This window comes from Schistocerca nitens, chromosome 4 (assembly GCF_023898315.1).
Source record: "Schistocerca nitens isolate TAMUIC-IGC-003100 chromosome 4, iqSchNite1.1, whole genome shotgun sequence".
Classification (NCBI taxonomy): domain Eukaryota; kingdom Metazoa; phylum Arthropoda; class Insecta; order Orthoptera; family Acrididae; genus Schistocerca; species Schistocerca nitens.
This window is the reverse complement of record NC_064617.1, coordinates 290,183,756-290,199,985: the sequence shown is the minus strand read 5'-3', so window position 1 is coordinate 290,199,985 and position 16,230 is coordinate 290,183,756. Positions and strand designations below refer to the sequence as shown.

General features: G+C 41.1%; 1 protein-coding gene across 3 annotated transcripts in view; it reads right to left on the bottom strand.

The window, feature by feature from the left end:
* The window catches only part of LOC126252846 (fas-binding factor 1), a 97,294-nt gene that overhangs the window by 16,228 nt on the left and 64,836 nt on the right, over positions 1-16,230 (bottom strand). The window lies entirely within an intron of this gene.

Here is a 16,230-nt window from a genome sequence, read left to right as displayed (position 1 = left end):
TTGGCTATGAACTGCTTACAAAAAAAAGCAAGTTTTGAAACAATGAGAAGTGGAAAGTGGCAAAGAACCATTAAATGAAAAGAACAGTCTCAAGTTACAGGTCCAAGTAAGACAAAGTGATGGGAATAAAGGAGAGAGTAAACAACAAGCACAAAATAAAGAGGAGAAGGTAAACAAGACGGGGTGCAATGTGGACACTTTGACATGGCAGTTGGAGCTGAGCTTCTGCAAAAGTAGAACTAATAGTGACAACAATTGCCAATCTTTTTTATGGTAGCGGGAGTTGGACTCGCACCTCCTGATAGACCTGAAGTAGTTTCTTCACTCGGTTCAAAATAAGAAAAGGAAGCAATGCGCAACTCAGAACATAAAGCAAATCAGAATACACAAAGCATTTGGTAATGACAACTGCAATTGCTTACTGAGGTTGACAGTGCCGTACATGTTCAAACTCTACTGGTATCTTCTGCAACCAGAGTTCAAATCCTCCCCCAACGTTGTGAAGTACTGGTGGAGCCAGGAGGAGAATCACAACAGCTGGATTTCTGAAGGAGGCAGTGTTCTCGATTACCATACTGCAAAGGGCCTTTTATCACCCTATGGTACACAAGGACATTATTTTAAAAAACTCCACAAGATTTCAGTTGCAAAAACACAAAACCCTATGAAATGAATGCCAATCACTTCATTATCCCAGATCATACGAACTGTTATCTTTATATAGTCCGCCCCTGGTAGCTGAGTGGTCAGCACCCGACTGTCAATCCTAAGGGCTTGGGTTCGATTCCCAGCTGGATCGGAGATTTTCTCCACTCAGGGACTGGGTGTTGTGTTGTCCTAATCATCATCATTTCATCCCCATCAACGCGCAAGTCGCCGAAGTGGCGTCAAATCGAAAGACTTGCACTAGGCGAGCAGTCTACCCGACGGGAGGCCCTCGTCACATGACATTATTATTATCTTTATATAGGGTAAAAAATTAATTTTACTTGTTCCTTAATGAGCAAAACACTAGTCAGACAATGTACCAAATGAAACTTCCTGGAAGATTAAAACTATGTGCCTTTCATGGGCAAGTGCTCTACCAACTGAGCTACGCCAGCACGACTCACGCCCCATCCCCACAGCTTTAAATCCACCAGTACCTCGCCTCCTAGATTTTAACTCTGCAGCGAAGGTACGTGGTACCGGCGGATTTAAAGCTGTGGGGACGGGTCGTGAGTCATGCTTGGGTAGCTCAGTTGGCAGAGCACTTGCCTGTGAAGGGCAAAGGTCCCGAGTTCGAGTCTCAGTCTGACACACAGTTTTAATCTGCCAGGAAGTTTCATATCAGCACACACTTCACTGCAGAGTGAAAATCTTATTCTGGAAACATCCCCCAGGCTGTGGCTAAGCCATGTCTCCACAATATCCTTTCTTCCAGGAGTGCTAGTTCTGTAAGCTTAGCAGGAGAGCTTCTGTGAAGTTTGGAAGGTAGGAGACCAGGTACTGGTGGATTTAAAGCTGTGGTGACAGGTCGTGAGCCATGCTTGGGTAGATCAGTTGGTAGAGCACTTGCCCACGAAAGGCAAAGGTCCCAAGCTTGAGTCTCGGTCTGGCAAACAGTTTTAATTTGCCAGGAAGTTTCATATCAGCGCACACTTCGCAGCAGAGTGAAAATCTCATTCTGTAAGGTACCAAATGTTTATAACCTCTTTTTTGTAACAATGCAGGTGTGTTAAAACCACTTATATGATGCCAAACAGTTTGAAAAATATAAAAGCACTACCAGTTTTCAACCCACAATTAAGAGAGTCTGAAAACTTCACCTACGACTGTGGAATAGTTTTTGTGAAATGGAATCTCATTCCTGAATTCCTCTTTCCTTTCTGAATTTCTCACTGTCTTAATGAAGACTAATGCCCACTGCAGCACTGATGTATGTGCTCTTCAGTATACACACATAGGTAGAGTCAATACCTGATATCTAAGGAGCTGCTAGCATAGATTTATTTGAAACTGGGTCAAAAGATCTATGAAAGTACCTGAATTCTAGACAAAGTGGTAATTTGTACTCATTGCTGTATTATAGAATTCTGGACAGGACATTCAACTGGCCCATTGCTTTACATCTCTTTTAATACCAATTTGTTCCCCTATTTAGTTAAAGTCCATAAATTTATAGTTTTTTCTATGTGCTTGGTGATAACAATAGTGAATTTCATATGCAAACATATGTAAAAGAGTCGATAGTGTTAGGTGTGTCAGCAATGTTGCAGGGAGCAAGTGTAGGCTTGTCAGAATGGCCATCCTGACCACCTCACCATGAGCAAGGGGTTCAACAGTGACGAGCAAGATAGCAGTACTCATATTGTAAACAGTGCAGTATGGCATGGGAGCATCCCATTTTTGCTGGGTAGGCACCTGATGCCAGGTGACTACTGGGTCAGTACTGGTGACGCAGTCATATGATTCATGGCCACATGGCACATGAATGGTGTCGCTAACCAACCCAGTAACTGATTGTAGCAATTGCAGTGTCATCCATGGAGCAAACACGGCCCCCAACATGTGGCTGAAGGCATCTGGCAATCACAGTCACTAATTAGGCAATGTCTAATAGAGTCCCTGTTCAACCTTCAGGCCCACTGGTGCCAGATGTGAAACCGTATGGGAGCCATTGAACGATACTGACTGATGTGAGTGGCTCCACCAGCAAAAAGTAGTCAAGTGATGATGCTTCTCTGTACCTCTTGGGTGTAGGTCGCTCAATAGCAGTCACTGATTCGATGCCCTTTGCTGGCTGGGGTGGCGTAATGCTGAAGCAGTGGCCTGCAGTAATCAGCAGCCGTTAATAAGTTCTTAGGCAGTGACCTGCAAGAGCTGGCCAATGGTGTTATGTATACAATAGCGTATGTTGAGTCTGAAACTTGCTGTGTGAATGGAACATCTAAATTCTTTTGATGTAAACTCAATTTGAATGTCTAATATCGACATTCATAGATAGGTAAACAGTGGGGGAATCTTTGTGCAATCATTTCAATATGCTTTACTACAGACCATACAACAGAGATTCCATCCTGGATTTTCCACTGTTTGATGTTTGCTTTGCTACAGAGGAATAGAGTAGGGAGGAAGATCAGATGCATACTTTTTTGTTAGTAAGAAAATTAAAAATATATCACAGATATTGAAGGAATTGTAGACAAGAGAGTATTTCCAAAACAAGCAAAAGCTACTACTTGGAAATCATTTAAATCTATGCACCAAAAGACTCTCTTTCTGGGGAGGAGAAAGCAAATCTACAGAACTACGGAAGCTGATAAGTGCCATCAAATCCAACTACAGGATAATAATGGAGGATTTTAAATCAAAAGTAGGACAATATCCAAAAAACATTGGGAAACTTCAGCTGTGATGTCAGAAATGATATGTAAGTCATACATTAGTACAATTCACCAAGAACATATTTTTCCTCAATAAATTCTTCCATAAAATTGTTATAACGTCAAGTTGAACAAATATATTTCAAGGACGACACAATACATGTAAGTCACAGATCAATTAAACAAAATAAGACGGGTGTACACTTTAACAGTCAAATCAGAACTGAGTCCGAGTCTAGTGGCCGCTGTCTGGCTGGCTGCTTAGGTGGCGCTGCTGCTGCATGGCTGGCAGACAGCGCTGCATGTAGAGGACGCACGTAGCTGCACGGTGGCACTTTGAAAGATCGGCGAGTCACAACACTTCTCCCCCTTTGAAGTTTTTGCACAGGTCTTGATGGAGGTGGCCTGTAGATTGCTAACGTCCATAGGTGTTTTTTGACTGGCCATAAAGTCTCGAGGAGGAGGATTCCCGTACGGACTGAAGTGTCCCCGATGATAACGGGTCGAGATGACAGGAGACATGGGGGTCGAATCTGCTGGGGCCCCGTGCACCAATCTGCCCATTGCAGCAAGTCCGGTTGTTATAACAGGAGACATGGGCGATGTGCCCGCGTCCATAGGAGAAGGAGGCGAGTAGAGTTGCTCTGATAGATGATGGTCATCTGGTTCCTGCATGGGCACGTCTCCTGTTTGCGTCAGTTCTTGTGCTGGCACCGATATGATGGTGAGAGGACTGCATTGTGAGTAATGAGAGATTCCAGGATCCCGAGCGTCAGGTAGAGCCGAAGGTGGTGTAGCGGCATTCGGAACAGGCACTGCCAGCACACGAGGCCAAAGCTGGTCCGAATGACACACTGCAACACCTGTGTCCATCTGGATTTCATACAGGCGTCAGCCACGGTGTCGTAAGATGCGACCAAGCGAAGGCACCCGCGGCCGTGAGGTGGAAGGCCGCAGAAGATGAAGTAGCGTGCGGGGCTGTTGGCCAAGTAAGAGCTCAGCCGGGCTGTGGTCGCCAATGGGGGTGAAATGGTAAGAAGCCAGGAATTGGAGAAGCACATCATCAGCAGCAGAAGAAGTCAGGAGTGTCTACATCTGAGCCTTAAATGTGCGGACCAGTTGTTCAGCCTCACCGTTTGACTGTGAATGGAACGGAGGGGCCGGGACGTGCATGACGCCGTGACAGGCACAAAAATCCACAAAATCGGAAGAGGCAAATTGTGGACTATTATCAGTAACAAGAGTAGAGGGAAGGCCTACCAAAGAGAAAATGTGAGCTAGAGCATTTGTGGTTGCCGCGGTGGTAAGCGACGTGCAACGGACAATGAAAGAAAAGTTAGAGTAGGCGTCAATAACGAGAAGCCAATAAGTACCTAAAAAAGGTCCCGTGAAGTCAGCATGAATACGCCCCCAGGGCTTCTCAGGCGAAGGCCACGGTGACAAAGATGACTTCGGGGCAGCGGCCTGTGACGCACAAGGGCCACAGGCAGTGACCATGTGTGCGATTTCAGAGTCAATGCCGGGCCAGTACACATGACGGCCCGCCAGAGATTTTGTGTGAGAGACACCCCAGTGCCCTTGGTGAAGGAGGCGCAAGACCGAAGCACGCAAAGACGCAGGTACCACAACACGCGGCGAAGCATTGTCGGTGGAAAGGAGGATAACACCATCCCTATCCGTGAGGTGGTAACGCAAAGCGTAGTAGTTCCGCAACGGATCAGAAGTCTTAGCAGACAGTCGATCTGGCCAACCCTTCTGAATACAGCGTAAAACCCGGGAGAGGGTAGGATCAGAACCCGTAGCAGCCGCCAGCTGGTGCCAGGTGATGGGGAACCTGTCCACAACCCACTGCTCGGCAACATCCAGGTGGAAACACAAAAGTTCGTCCCTATCGAATGCCAGATCAGGATCCATGGGAAGGTGAGACAGTGCATCAGCATGCGCATGTTGAGCCGTCGGCCGCAAATGAATCTCATAATTGAAACAAGACAAGTAAAGAGCCCAACGCTGGAGGCGGTGTGCAGCCTTGTTGGGAAGTGACGTTGATGGATGAAACAAGGAAACAATTGGTTTGTGATCCGTAACAAGATGAAATTTGGATCCATAAAGAAAAACACCAAACTTATGAAGAGCATAAATAATGGCCAAAGCTTCTTTTTCAATTTGAGAATACTTTCGTTGGGCATCCGTGAGCATTTTGGAGGCATAAGCAATGGGTTGTTCCGAACCGTCAGAAAAAGGTCGGAAGGACTGCACCAACCCTGTATTGAGAGGCGTCCGTGGCAAGAACAAGATGTTGGCCAGGTCGACAAGTAGCCAGGCACGGGGCCTGTTTCAGCATAGTCTTCAATTTCTGGGCAGCTGCATCGCATGACGCGGACTAGTGAAAAGGCGATGCAACGGCTGATCCACCGAAGCAGCAGACGGTAAAAACCTGTGATAGTATGCTATTTTCCCCAAGAAGGCCTGCAGTTCCTTAACAGATGTAGGGTGAGGAAGGGCATCAATCGCAGCGACAGTTTGCTGAAGCGAACGAATACCATCCCAAGAGAGTTGAAACCCCAAGTACGTGATAGATGCCTGAAAAAATTTTGATTTCTGAAGATTACACTTAAGACCGGCAGTCTGTAAGACATGAAAAAGTATGCGGAGATTCTGAAGATGTTCTTCAGTGTTGGAGCCAGTGACAATGTCGTCCATGTAATTTATACACCCAGGGACAGTGAGCAATAATTGTTCCAAGAATCGCTGAAAGAGAGCAGGGGCGCTGGCAACCCCGAATGGCAATTGCTGGTATTGATAGAGGCCGAAAGGCGTGTTATACTGCCGGGAAGCAGCGTCGAGAGGAAGTTGATGATAAGCTTCTGACATGGCAAGTTTAGAAAAATACTGGCCTCCAGCAAGTTTAGTGAACAATTCTTCAGGTTGAGGCATAGGGTAAGTGTCGATGAGGCATTGAGCATTTACAGTGGCTTTGAAATCGCCACAGAGACGAATATCACCATTGGGCTTAGCAACGACAACAGGAGAGGACCACTCACTGGAAGTGACAGGAAGCAAGACCCCTGAAGCAATGAGACGATCCAGCTCCCATTTGACCTGATCACGAAGGGCCAAAGGAATGGGCCGAGCCTGAAAAAACTTAGGCCGAGCAGTGGGTTTGAGCATGATATGAGCTTCAAAGTCATTTGTACGGCCTAACCCAGGAGAGAAAAGGGACAAAAATGTCATCGAGAAGGAATCCAATTGAGCATAAGGAATAGCATCAGAGACGATATTGACAGAGTCATCTATGGAGAACCCAAAAATGCGAAAGGCATCGAAACCAAAAAGATTCTCCGTGTTACTATGGTCGACCACAAATATGGGAACAGTGCGAACGACAGATTTGTAAGACACCTCAGCATCAAATTGTCACAAGAGAGAAATGTTCTGTTTATTGTAAGTCTATAATTGCCTAGTGACAGGTGACAGGATTGGAGAACCCAACTGAAGATATGTCTGAGAATTGGCGATAGTGACAGCAGAACCAGTATCCACCTGCATGCGAACATCCCGACCAAGTATTTGGACAGTGAGGAATAACTTCCCTGAAATGGAAGAAGTACAATTGACAGACAACACAGAAGCAGAATCAGCGTCATGTGCATGAACATCAGGTATGCGGTCGGATTTGCAAACAGATGCCACATGACCCTTCTTTTTGCATTTGTGACACACGGCCCAACGTTGGGGACAATCCTCTCGTGAATGTTTCGTAAAACACCGCGGACATGAGGGAAGTTGCCGTGGGATTTGCTGCAGTTTCTTAGAGGTTTGTTTACGGTTAGTGTGGTAACCAAAACCAACCATGGGAACACCTTGGGCTGCAGATCGGAGCCGCCAGGTGGGGAAGCCGCCGGCGGTGGAGCACGCACACCGGGTAAACACAAGGACGAGTCGGACGACAGACCAACGACAACCGACTATGACCGACACAACAAGAAAGAGATAAACAACAGAGGCTTGTAGAAACCACAACACCAAACACCAACAGTAAATCGACTCGGAACCAGAGCCAGGCAAATGTCAACAACGAGCAACGACCAGAACGCAGTACCGCCGAGATAGAGACGCAATTCAGAGCGAGTACCAGACTGACTGGACTAGGGCACAGCGGATCCCTATGTACGAAACCGGAGGGAGTGGCTATCAGCCGTGGTCTGCACGTGGTGTAGTGATGGCGCCCTCGCTGGGCGAGAGCCGCTGTGTGGAAGAGCCACCGCAGATGCAGAGCCCTCTATGGGCTGGCCATGTCCATTTGTTCTGGCGCGTGTTCGACTTCCGTGGCGGAGGTACTAGAGTTAGTCCGAGGCTGCGCTTGTGAGCGTACTGCGGCCACGTCGGCTGGCGGGGTCATGCCGCACGCTTCATCAACAGCACATAGAGGTTGTACATTTATTGAGATAATTTTTCTTTCTTTCTTCTAGTGCATTTCTTCACAAATGGATACAAGTTATGAATGGATGTCTTGGAACACTGTAAATAAGATAGCTTAAATAAGAGTAATGGACAGGATTAAAAGATAATTACAATTTCCCATTTTTGTTTATATTTAAGTGAATAGATATTAACCAACAATGGATAGTCCACGATGGAATAACAACAATATAATGAAAATGATAGATTGCTACTCACCATACAGGGAAGACATTCTGTTGCAGACTGGCACAATGAAAAGACTGCAATACATCTTAGCTTTCGGCCAAAAGACCTTCTGAAGAGGAAAACACATACATACATTCATACAAACACAACTCAAACACACATGTGACCAGTCACTAGGCCACATCAGCTAAAGACAGTGGTCATGTGCATGTGAGCTGTGCTTGTGTGACTGTGTGAGTGTTTTCTACTTCAGAGGAAGGCCTTTTGGCCGAAAGCTAAGATGAATAGCATATAGCAGACTTTTCGTTGTGCCTGTCTGCAAATCAACATCTCCATGGTGAGTAGCACTCTATCTTTTTCATAATATTGTTGTTAAATTGGTTGTTGTTGTTGTGGTCTTCAGTCCTGAAACTGATTTGATGCAGCTCTCCATGCTACTCTATCCTGTGCAAGCTTCTTCATCTCCCAGTAACTACTGCAACCTACATCCTTCTGAATCTGCTTAGTGTATTCATCTCTTGGTCTCCCTCTGCGATTTTTACCCTCCACGCTGCCATCCAATACTAAATTGGTGATCCCTTGATGCCTCAAAACATGCCCTACCAACCGATCCCTTCTTCTGTCAAATTGTGCCACAAACTTCTCTTCTCCCCAATCCTATTCAATACCTCCTCATTACTTATGTGTTAAATTGGTATTGCTATGGAATGCAGAGAAAAGCTTTTGCCTGTCAATGGAAGCACTTTCTATTAGTAATATCATGACACAAATGAAGGTATGGATAGTGCTACTGCCCTTGGTCTACAGATTCTCATGGACATTTAGATATAATTATATGACTGAACGAGAAACAATAAATTGGTGATGTTAATAACAATATATTTTCATCTGGAAGTATTGATGTGCAGGCAGGTGAAGTCTCATAAGTATTATTTGCAGAAAATTTACAGAGAATTTAGGCTTTTTCCCCCAGGCCAATTTGACACAAAACTGTTTTGGCTGTCAGATTTATTTCACATGCTTGATCATATTCTATCTTCTTGGCTGAAGATAAGGAAGGAAGGTCACAGTAAAGGAAATGAAGGAAAAAGCCTGAATATCCCATTATAATTAAAATGAATATGTTTATTTAGCATACCCTATTATGCATGTGACTCATGTTTTATAGATGGAAAACAATGTGGTCTTCAATTTTGCTGTTGGACATCACTGAAATATTTTTCTCTGGTTTTTCATTTCATCTTCAGGCAAATGTGGGAACTCTACCCTCATAACTGATTTGCATTCAAATTCCTCTCTGTATGTTTGGCTAGACCTTTTGGCAGGAGCTAAACGTAAATAATTTCCAATTCACGTAAGACCTACAGTAAAAGAGAGTGATGAGGTGTTCTTGTCAAACAGTTCCCTTCAGAATTTTTGCACAGTGCTGACATGAAATAAAAGCCTACTGTCAAACTCACTGGGAGGAATGCATTGTTTATTGTGCTTTCCTAGCTGCCGACAAATCTCAATAATACCACAGCAACTAAAATGGATCACTGGCAATGAATGTTAACCTAAATCAAGGATAGCTTGTGATGAAGCAAGCTGGGATCTTTTTGCTTCCCCTCTTGTTTTGCCATCTGCTACCTTAAATTCATTTCTTTTTTAACATACGTGAGTATAATCTGCATTTTCATAGAAGTGAAAGGTTGACCCTCAGTTTTAAAGAATATTGTACCAGATCTAATTTTCGACATAGTTTTGTGTATGTAATTAATTTCTTGAATATAATAGAAAGAAACATTCCACATGGGAAAAATATATTAGAAAATGCTGTGTCTATCTACCAGCGCTTTCTCATTTGGTAAGTCACAGCATTTTTTAATATAATTAATTTCTTGTTTTTTTTTTTACTATTCCTAGCTAATATCTTTCATTTTAAGATGAAATCAGTAATTGTTCCATGACTTAAATTCTATTGTTGACTTGCAAACAAATATAAATTCTGTAGTAACGATAAACATTTGGAAAAAGAATCACTAGGCTCCTTAAAGTATTTATTTGTCTCTACTCAAAAACATGTTAGCAAAGCCAGCTCTAAATTAATTCCAATGTAATTACCAGTTTTGTCAAAAGTATTGTTTGTATAACTATATCTGTTAATTTCATCATTTAAACAAATAATTCGGCTTAACTCTCATGGTAGAAGACACTGTTAAAAAAAAAAAACTATTTTTCGATGTATACAGTTAATTTAATGAGTTATGTTTTAATTGTAATTTCTGTAAATTAAACATCAAACAATGTATAGTTTCAGTACTTATTATTGTGATGATATATAAATGCTCGAATTTTGGTCCTGAGACAGTCAGTCCACGGCTGATTTTCAGACGAGGAATTTGTGCTGGTTAGAACAACAACAATGCAGTAACTTAACAATGGAATAAGTATAACACAATTAGGCAGTGTGTTAAAACAATGACAGTGTTTGTTCTTCTGTAAGAACTGTGAACTGTGTGGCAAGGTTTTACTGCTCATAGATATTCAACAGTAAACTATCGTAGCAGTATGCTGATGTTTGCCTACAACCAATTAATGGGGCTTATCAAAATTTGCCAATAGTTAACTGGCCATATAACTTTGTAATATTGGGGGGTTGTGAATAGTGAATGTAAGGAACTGTGAAATACATCTGTGCAATTGTCAGCTACATCATTTACAGTAACCAGTGTTGAGCTTCCATCCCCCATTTTTCAGCCAGTATAACAGCACAGTATGTCGACATCGAGGACTATCAACAAAGAAATAAAGCAGGCAAACGTCTCAAGTTTACATGTGCTAGGAAGATGACAAATGCAAAGAGGAAGGAAAGGGAATTAGACGTTAAACTTTTTCAGGTTTAGGGGGTAGACATACAAGAGTGAAAGACTTAAAAAGAAAAACTGTCGAAAAAAGGGATTGAGAAACATAAAAGCTGGATAATTATTTTTGAAACTGAACTGTATGCAAGTGATACAAAACACAGTGAGTTTTAAATGTAACTTCATAAATACATTGTCCATTTCTGGTTAAATCAGATTTTCCGGTAAAAAGATGAGTAGTTCGGATTATTGTGTTTCTTGGTTGTCAGTGCAGTCTCAGGTCCACATTAACGCGGATAATCAGGAGCTTCCTGTATATTACAGTATGACCTGTTTTTAATTGTATTTTATATTATTTTTTTATATTTGATGATGAACTACAGTTTCATATATTTTAATATATTGAAATTTGTTCTTGAAATTCAGTTTAACTGTGACAGGTATAGATGTACTACCTAAAGCGACATAAAAAAATTTGTGCCGGACCAGGCTGGATTTCCCGCTCAACACGAGAGGTTGTCTTACTGCTTAGACTATCCAAGCATGCTCTCGAGATTGATCCATATGTTAAACACCTATCTACTTCTTCTCATAGATTATTATTTCATGTACCCACATTTGCACATCTCGTGATTCCCATGTAGGTTTTGGAAATAGATAGGTATGTAACATATGGAAGTTTTGATTGGTTTGGGAAGCATGTTTGGACAGCCTAATTGGTAAGCTGACTGCTTGTGACAAGTGGGAAATCCAGGTAGAAATTTTCATATGTCACTTTATATAGTACGTCTGTATTTATTATAGTTGAGTTGAATTTCAGGAATGAATTTCAATATTTGAAACTGTAGTTCATCATCAAACATAAAATACATATAAGGTGAAGACTGACAAAAATGGTAACTACAGTTATGAGTACTTCTTGTCTTGATTATAAAATCTGCACAGGAATCACAAGATGTGTGAGAGTGGGCAAATGATAGGAGTGTGACATACGGAAGTCTGGATTGTCTGAAAAGCACGTTTGGATAGCCTAAGTGGTAAGGTTACATAGAAAATCCGGATTTGAGTCCTGGTTGCCACAAATTTTCATATGTGGCTTTAGGTAGAACATCTATACTTACTACAGTTAAGTTGAATTTCAGGAATAAATTTCAATATTTTATATTCATCTCTGCCACCCTTCTGACTATCCTAGTACATTCCATGATCTTGTCTAATATCACTTCCAATAACACTAACCTGTATTCAATCCTAAAGATCTGCACTTTATTGTTCACAAACAAAAAGTAAAGGTAGGAGTTGTTTGCTAAGGTCTACTTAGCCAAACTTTGCATAGTAAAGTGCAGGTGCATAAGTAGATGGGCTTGCCTGTGGCATGGAGTTGTTCATCAAGTTCTCTGAGTCCACAACTTCCCAGCTTCTGCTATCTGGGCTGCCATGGCAACCATTTCATAAAGTTGAATATGATAGCAGGGTCTCTGGTATTCCTACCCATGATACACCATCCTGTCAGGATCTGAAGTGTTTGGCGAGGTAAGTGAACAGTGCATTACCTTGGCAGAGCTACACTCACAGCAGTCTCAGCCTGAACCTGAGTGCTTTTGTATCTCTGAGCCTCAGATCAACACAACTACTTTGCATACTGATCATTGGCCCACAGAGCACTGAGCTAAACAGATAATATCTTTATTTAGTGCTCCTTCAGAGTCTGTCTCACGCTTACTGCACTTAAACTAGAGGTAGCAGAATTTTGTTCCCAGTGCTGTCTGTAGTTGGGCTGGTAAGCAGCCCCACAAAAGGTGCTGCATCAAGACTGTTACCTTATGGTTATTAATAGCTCTGTGGTGTGAATGTCTATATTGGGCATTGGTATCAACTAAAGTTGGTTCCCTTAATTCTCAGCAAGATGTAATTAATGGCTCTCCCCAGTCCACAGTTGATTCACCTTTTGCAGGTCTTTTCCTCATGTGGTTATCGTTGTTAGTTCTTTCCAGATCAGGTCTACTTAAAAGCAGTCTTAATACTTCGAGCTGTTAACCGGCTGCTCTTACGCTGTATACTAAGTGCCTGAAGTCAGAAAGGCTCTATGGTTTCAGCTAGTAAGAGTGGTGTAGAATAGGGACAATAATACATTTTCGCCCTTATCTCGCTAGCTGCCCAAATACTGCCAAGTTGTTTAACTGGATATCAGACCCCCAACACAAGGCATGTACTGCCCATTTTATTCTCTGCATATTGCTGAAAAGTTTCATGGAATGGAGACTTTATTTACTTTGTAAAATATTCTGCCTAGATTTTTGAAATGAAACATTTGCCTCCCGCAGTCACAGAGTGACTGGAGTTTGCAGCTCATCCTGTGCTGCTGCGCCCTGTAGAGTTAAGCAAAACTATTCTTCTCAAAGATCAGAATAGAAATGCTCACTCACTGAAATGAAGGAACTCTTTCATTACTCACCATTCACTCACAAAATAAATAAAAGGAAGACACTTTTCCTTTTTAATCCAGGTCACTATACCTGTACTTTTGTATTATTTGGATCTGGTATGGAAGAAGAAGAGAAAAAAAAAAAAAAAAAAAAAAAAAAAAAAAAAAAAAAACCATACGAGGAGTATTAGTTTAGGTTATGTTCCTAGTAGTTTTGAGACTAAAAGTTCTACATTTTGTCTACTGCAAAAATTAAAAATACTTCAACGAAGTTCTTAAAATTTTTTATTCAAGTGGGGAAATTTTAAAAATAAGACTGTTTCTTGTTATGGTTCACACTTTTATTGGAAACAAAATACAGTATAAGAATTATAACATAACATCAATTAATTTATATATCTATAGTGATCATTTACAATTAGTATGAAAATACATATACCCAAGAAGTTATGACAATTTTCTCATTTCCCACCAATTTAAGGGATGCTGTTTCTAGGCACAAATGCCTCAGATAAATATACGTCTAGTTCGACAATCGTGGCATGTTACAGGTTGTGACTTCCACGGAGCTGACAGATAGTTTCATTGAACTCCTCCCAAATTGAAGAATTTTCAGGCACCATGGTGGTAACTGGTTGAGAAATTAGATGTGTGTGTTCTTGTTGAACAACCAACATTACCTTTGTGTACCAGTCCTGGAATGTGATGATGTCTGCAAATTCTTGCTTTTTGAATCAGGGGTACAATAGAGATGCCTGAGCATGCAGTTCCTTGCTGAAGATACACCCCACAACTCTGATAACCCTTTTGCATATTATTAACTAACAAATCTATTTTCTGAGGACTGACTTTATTTTTGTCTTTATAAGTTTTCAGTTGCAGTGCCATTAAGCTTGGCAAACCTCTCATTTTTAAAATGAGACTGTTTGCTCTGAGAACATCCCTTTAATTACCTCATTGAAAACTTTCATAACTTGTATAGCTTGTTGCATTATCTCCAAGTCTGTATCTTTTAAGTTTAAAGTCATTAATATTCCATCCAAAACAGCAGGACAAGAAATTAAGGGATCTTTATTTAAAATCAATTTTTGCCTGATGATGTGTCGAGAGTTCCACCTTGTTGGGACATCTTGTTTCAGTTTCAATTGATCTTTTTTTAAATATTTTCTTCTGTTTCAGCAAGTTTACTTAAGGCAAAGGGAAGCTCGCCTGGTTAGCCATGCGGTCTAACACACTGTTTTCTGGGTGGGAAGGTGTGCTAGCCTCTCTCTCATTTTTAGGTCCCCAGTTCCCTACTATACAATACAATAAGGCAAAGGGATCTGCTCTTTTGACTTGGTAAATGGTTTTCCGTGTCAACTTTTTTACTGTGTGTAGCACAACGAGGTTTAAAGAACGGGCAAAGCATGGGATATGTGGAAATTTCAGAAGCATGGCAGCTTATTTCATATACGAAATATATACGGAAGGAAAAAAAAAACGGATTTCACAGTTAAAAATGCACATTTTCCCATGTGAAAATACACTTCTTCCAAGGTGAAAAATAAACTTTTTCCATGATAAGTGACAGTATACTTTCCCTTGGAGCTGTATGAATATCAATCCTTGGAATGGTAAAGGTTTTATACACCAGCGTGGAACTTCAGAGAATGAAAAAACTCAGAAAAAAAAGAGAAAAGTTTTGGAAAGCTCTGATGTGCAGCAACATTTATGCTGCATATTTTCATATTACGATACACTTCATATTTTTGTTTTCATATTATGATAGTATAGATTCGAAACAGCACATTAGTTTTCGAAGCATTGGAATTGAGATTGAAATTTGCTTTTGTAAGCCAGTCATAGCTCAAGTCACCTGACCTCACCAGCCAATGACAGCAGATATTCAGAGTGTAGGACACATGATGTAGTCAGCCAATAGCAACATCACTGTTAAGTAGAGTGACCACACAAATAGGAAAAGTTAATGGTTTAAATTAATGTACATACTGTAGCTACAAGAAAATTTAAGGTTTCACATACAATATTGGTCTTGAGGATTAACAAGCTACAAGAAAAGCTAAGCTTTCACACTTTAAGATACATCACACAAATGTGCCAGTAAAATTTTAAATAATGACGTTAATGTCTCGTCTTCTGGGCTTGAAATTCTTTTAAGTGGCTAGTTCTCAATATGTTTAGTTTTAAATGAGAATCAAACACCCTGTGATTTAAAAAATTCATTGTACGTACGCACACATAACATAATACATCTTGCGTAAAAGGTAATGTACTTTGAAACTAATGCTTTTCAAAGCACCATTTGCATATTTTCCCATGACCTGTTACAAATAGCTTCATTTCAGTAGTTACTAGAGAGCCCCAGAAGACAGGTGTTACTGTGCGTGGGGAGCTACAATGACGTAGCAAGCCCATATGTTCATACATATATAGTATTAAGTGATCTTACATGACATCATAAAAGAAACAGAATACTCTATGAGCATCAGAATTTCGTGCAGCATACTAAAATGTCTAATTCAGCTTAAAGTGCACAGTCGTATGTCCAGATTCACAATGAAGTAGACCCCAACCTGACATTAAGATTTCAGTGAGGTTTTTGGGATGCAAATTTTTCTTGGCATACCAGTACTGTATTATCTCATGTTTTGTTCTTTATTATGGCATAATGCCATTTGCAAAAGATGAAAATGTGCACTTGAAATTCAGTGAATATTTGAAACTAGCCAATATTGTGGAATGAAACACTTCATTCCTCAATAAATTGACTGCCTCTGGGGAAGGATTAATAAAAGCCACATTTATTTAGCAAACTAACAAAAATAACTTCATTGTTTTGCAAGGTGATGGACTGCCAAAAACATGGAAAGAAAATAAAATCAGAAAACTGAAACTGATAACATATGTCAGCCTTCTGTAATTAAGTGAATGTATTTTAATTCAATTGAAA